The 6000-nt window shown below is 38.0% G+C and overlaps 1 protein-coding gene across 1 annotated transcript in view; it reads left to right on the top strand.

Moving 5' to 3' along the window:
- LOC103726802 (D-ribitol-5-phosphate cytidylyltransferase-like) overlaps positions 1-6000 on the top strand; it is a 273724-nt gene that overhangs the window by 31798 nt on the left and 235926 nt on the right. The window lies entirely within an intron of this gene.

The raw sequence follows: 6000 nt of genomic DNA on the forward strand, positions 1-6000 counted from the left end.
AGTGCAGTGGGTTGCTCACCAATTATTTATAAACTCACCATCCTCCAGTTGCCACATTATGGAAGAAGATTAAAGAAAACTGAAATATTACCCACAAAGAGTTACACTGCTGGAGGGGAGTTAATCAGTTATACCCGGCTATTTGCATATGCTTCAAAGAGAGAAACTTTTATAATCCTTACATTATACAAAAGTAGTGCCATAGCTAAGCAGAGATTCCAAGCTGGCATCAGAATCACTTTTGAATCTTTATAAATGCAGGCTGTAAACTTGTTGGGTAGGTTACAGGTCTGTACATTTGAAGAGCATGAAGGGATAAAAGGGTGCTTGTAGTGGAAACTAATATTCAGCCAGACAGGAGCATTGAATTAGAAGAGACAGTTGATGAAGATTTTGAATATAGTTTAATCTTAGAGTTTAAACAGATTTGTCATTATTAGTAAAAGATATATACATATGGTCCATTTAAAGTGTAAGTAAACAGCTGCCCCAGTAGAGATCATTCTGGGATACAAATCGTTGAAAAACCAAAACATGAGCTAGCCACACAGAAACCAGCACCATAAGAGCTATAATTTATCAGTTTCTTTTCCTTGAACCTAGATCATCCTTACTTAGGTTTTGTTCTCGTAATCTTTAATAGATAGGGAGGTGAATTTTGAAGTCTTGTACTACTAATTTATTTATGTATTTTTTCCTTGTATTTTTTCTTTGAGGGGAAGGTTCTTTTAGTTTTGATATGTTTTCAAACTTAAAAGATGCAAGAACATCACAGGTAACTTCCATTTCTCTTACCTCAATTCACCAGTCCATGGTATGATCATTTCTTTTGTCTATTTTGCTTTATTGCTTGTTTCAACGTATGCTGGTTTCCATTTTGCTGCTATGATAAATATCATGGCCAAAAGCAATTTGGGGAAGAAAAGGTTTATTTCATTTTACACTTTCAGGTAACCATCTATTACTGAGCGAGGTCAAGGCAGGAATTCAAGGTGGTAATCTGGAGGCAGGAACTGAAGCAGAGACCCAGGAGGAGAGCTGCTTACTTACTCGCTCCCTCTGGCTTGTTCAGTTTCTTTTCTAATTCATCCCTGTCCCACTTGCATAGGAATGGCACCACCCACAGTGGGCTGGGCCCTCCTGCATCAATTAGCAATCAAGAAAATGCAACACAGTTAGAGGAAATTCCCCAACTGAGTTTCTCTGTTCCCATAAATCTCTAGTTTGTATCAAGTTGACAAAAAACAGCAGGTACAGAATGCAAATCCATCTTTCCCCACCTATAGAGCTGTGTGCTAAGTGTATGCTGAATTAGGCCTCTGTTCTGGTTTGTTTCTCCATTGCTGTGACAAAACACTCTTACCACTACCAAACTGGGGAGGTATTTGTCTTACATCTCCCAGGTCACAGTTCATCAGGGAGCCCAAGGTAGGAACTCAGGGCAGGAACCTGGAGGTAGGAGCTGGAGTTGGCCATGGAGGAACGCTGCTTTCTGGCTTGCCCCCCTGGCTCCTGCTCAGCCTCCTTTCTTCTACAACATAGGCCCAACTTCCCAGGAGTGGCACCACCCACAGTGGGCTGGGCCCTCCCACGTCACTCAATAATCAAGAAGATGCCCCACAGACATGGCCACAGGCCAGTCCAGTGGAGGAAATTCCCCAGTTGAGGCTCCCACAATTCAGGTATGTCAAGTTGACACCAAAGCTCTCCAGCACAGCCTCTAAATTTATAGTAATTTGTTCCATAGCTCTTTGATAAATATTTTCTGGGAAAATAAAATTGTTACTGTCTTAGTGAGTGAGAGTAATCAGGAAAAATACTAAAGACTTAGGTAATTAGTACCAAATGAAAACAATCCATTAAATTCCTGTAAATATTGAAGTAAACTATGAACACTTTCTGCTGTCAGTCATGAGAGTTTAGATGGTCACATTTTTAGACCAGTACACGCTTATTAGACTATTATAGAAAAAAAGAGACTATAAATAGTCATAATTGGAAACAGTGCCATGGAGGTAGTTGGTTGTACTAAGAAACTCTATAACAATCATCAAAAAGAAGAAATGACATCAATCTTATTCAATTTCTAGGGAATAGAAAAAAAAATTAAAAACACCTCTCAATTTTAGATAGTAAAATTGTTTTATGTAAGTATGATAGGACTTAATGAAATTCTAAAATTATAAACTAATTTTTTGATGAACACAGAGGCAAAATTCTAAGTTTTTCATTATTGGATACAGTTATGATTTGGAAAGGAGAAATGATTTTAATTACAGTGTTTATATATATAAATCTAAAATAATAAAGCAATGCGTTTACAAGGAAACTTAACAAAGATACTAAAAGGTCTATGTGAAAATTAATTTTGTACTGAAGTAGAAAATAAAATTAGATTGTCAATGAACAGTATCACCAATGAACTATTAAATACAAGCTGTAAAATGACTATGCAATAAACCACTATTGGTTAGGAAAAATTAAGGAAGTTTTCAGGTAACAGGAATGTATCATGTTCACTGGAAGATATTTTTTTCTAACTTTTTTTATTGTGCTTTTAAAATTTCATACAGTATTTCCCACTCACATCCAGACCCCCTCCCCATTCCGTGCCTCTCCCTCCCCCACCAAACTCTATGCACTCTGCCATACATGCTGAATCCTATTCATTCAGGTGTTTGTATCCAAATGTCCTTCAGTGTAAATGCATCCACTGGAGTCTAGTCAGCCCATCCAGTAGTTGTATATAAGTCATACTCTCCCTCACCCAGTAGCAACCAGTCTCAAATAGTTCTCTATCTAGTACTGACCTGCCAACTATTGGTCACCTCCCCTTTGGACGTCCCATTGTTTAACTGAGCTGACATGGGTCCTGAGTTTGATGCCATTGCTGCCACAGGCTCACATGATCAAGCCTCCAGTGGCCTGGAAGCCTCCACCTCATATGTTCGTGAACCAGCCGTGACTCTTACAATCTTTCCACCTCCTCTTCCTCAGTGGTTCCTGAGCCGTGGGTGGGTGAGGGTCCACATAGGAGCCCCATCCTACACTCTACAGTCTCTAAAACTTGGCCAGTTGAGGCCTTCTGTGTGTAATGCACACAGAATATTTTAAAAATATTTTATTGTTTTTATTTTATGTGTATGAGAACACCCATCTCATGTAATGCCCATGGAGGTCAGAAGAGGGGGTCAAATTCCCCTGGAACTGGAGTTAGGGACGGTTGTTAGCTGCCAGGTGGGTGCTAGGAATTGAACCTGGGTCCTTTGCACGAGCAGCCAGTGCTCTTAATCACTGAACCATCTCTCCAGCTCCAGATGATTTATTTTAAGGTTGTCATTTGTGTCAAAATTCAGAAAATTGACTTAAAAGTGACATGATATTGAAAAATTGCTAAATAAATGTTTTTTTTTTAAAATTTAAGATAGTTGAAATATAGTATAAGATAAAAAGGCCAAATATAATTTGAATTCACTTTTAAATTTTAATTTTGTGGGTTGGTAGAAGTAGGTACTGGCTTTAGTTTTGTTATTGTTAGTTTGTATAAGCAGAGGTTATAATTATGTCAGGAATATATGACAGAACAAGGAAGGGGTAATCTACATGTTATTTTCTTTTGGAATAATTATTCTTAATTCTCTGTAATTCATCAAATTGTTTAGATGATTGTGGTTGACATCATGCCGATTATTGCATTGGTAAGTTACTTTGTGTTTAGACATTCGATTTTTTGGTTATAATTAATTTTTTATGTATTAGAAACATTCAGAAATGTAGTTGTCTAGGTTTTTGCTAGGATGCTACAGAGCCATATTTCCTCTGAACATTTAATTTAATGTCATACAAATCTGGGTTGACTTTATTTTAAAACCCACTGGTTGGAGGATAGTTTTCTTGTAATCAGAATCTTTTGGGACACTCAGTTCAGGACTTCAGGGTCCTCCATGACCTTGGAGTCACTGAAAATCAGAGTGCCCTCCTAAACTACCCCGTAGCCTCCTTGCAATTCTGTTGCCTGTTGGTCAGTTCTGTGCTTCTTTTGGAGCCTTTTCTTTCTTCAACACATTGTAACGTTTTTTCTATATGAATTATTTTCAAATTCCTTCCTTCCACTCCCAAGCAAAACCTACTCACCTTTCAAGAGTAAGTTCTGAGCTGAGCTTCTTTTATTATGAAGAATTATCTCATTTTGTCAACAGTCTGTGTCTCTCTCACTGCAATGATGTTCCATAGCACTTCCTATCTGATCCATTTATTTCTGTTCTTCATTGTACTGAATCTTATTAGAGTCACATTTCTACAGATTTTAGGAGTTGGTAGAAATTTAGTGACTAAGCAGATAGAATTCTGAAGAGATGAGATAATTTTACAGCTTGGTATAGCAGATCGGTATTCAGCATAGAAGGATTCTCTCTGTCTCAATTGTTTGGGATTACTTTATTTACATATGTTTAGTTTTCTTAACTAAAGTGTGAGTGAAGAATGTGCTCCAGCTTTTTATAGAAGCTATGACAAGGTAGGTTTCACCATAGAAAGTCATGGTTTTTGGAAGACCTGCATTTAAATATCCTTGAATGAAAACAGGAATTATAGCACTTAGCTAGTAATACATTCTTATTTTGAGGCATTAAATGGGATAATGACAATGAAAGCATACTGAAGTGTTTGAAGGTTCACTAGGTGTCACATGCCTTTCCTCAGTCCTCATTTTAGCTCCCTAACATAGCTCTAGTCTGTAATCTAATAGTTTTGGTTTGAATCCTTTTTCTACCAAGGACTCCATCATCTTAAGCAAGTTAGTCCACTTCTCTGCAACGAAGGTGTGCTGGATAGCTTCAGTTGTCAACTTGACCCTCAGCTGAGGAGTTACCTGGCTTGTAGGCATGTCTGTGCAGCATTCTCTTGATTGTTGAGTGATGTGGTAGGGCCCAGCCCACTGTGGGTGGTGATATCCCTGGGAAGGCGGTCCTGGGTTGTATAAGAAAGCAGACTGAGCACAGACTAGGAGAACAAGCCAGTAAGCAGCACTGCCTCATGGCTTCAGTTCCTGCCTCCAGGTTCCTGCCCTGAGCTCTTACCCTGATGATGATGAATTGTAGGGCAAAACAAACCCTTCCCTCCCCAAGTTGGTTTTGGTCACTGTTTTATCACAACAAGAAACCAAAGTAGGACAGAAGGTTTCTGAATTTGTTGTATAGATTTTTAAATATTTTATTCCTATTGGCACCATGAGGACTGTATTACTATAGCATATGGCTTCTGGGACATATTGTATTCTTGTCAGTGGGAAATAATAGCAAGAGCCCTATTAACCAGTGTTATTATTTTAACTGTCCTTCCTAGCTTGCTTGAGGCTGTCATTATTTGGCAAATGCATACTGAAAACAAGTTATACAAATTGCCTGTTTCAGAAGCAGCTAAGTCAAATGCTAATCCAGTGGGTTTTGATTGGAGAATCCTATTTCAAATTAGGTTTTGTTGTCTTTTTCCATCCATGTTGAATGATTCCTTGCCTGTCAGCTCTAGAGGCTCCTCAGCACCTCAGCTCAGGCTTGCTGTAGAGGAGAACTGCACAGACTTTGGGAGAATGATGCACCCAAAGTTCCAGAGGTGAATGTCACTGTGTCATCTATCTATCTATCTATCTATCTATCTATCTATCTATCTATCTATCTATCTATCTATCTATCATCTATCTATCTATCTATCATCTATCATCTATCTATCTATCTATCTATCTATCATCTATCATCTATATCTCTAACCCCTATCTATTGGATATTGATTCCTTAATTCTTGGTTATTGGTTGAGGTCTACTCCAAAGGGGTTAAGTCCAAGAACTTCTATCATCTATCTCTATCATCTATCATCTATCTATCTATCTCTATCGCTATCTATCATCTATCTATCTATCTATCTATCATCTATCTATCATCTATCCATCTATCATCTATCTATCTATCTATCTATCTATCATCTATCATCTATCTATCTATCAC

This window comes from Nannospalax galili, unplaced genomic scaffold (genome assembly GCF_000622305.1).
Source record: "Nannospalax galili isolate Female #2095 unplaced genomic scaffold, S.galili_v1.0 scaffold249, whole genome shotgun sequence".
NCBI classification, from domain to species: domain Eukaryota; kingdom Metazoa; phylum Chordata; class Mammalia; order Rodentia; family Spalacidae; genus Nannospalax; species Nannospalax galili.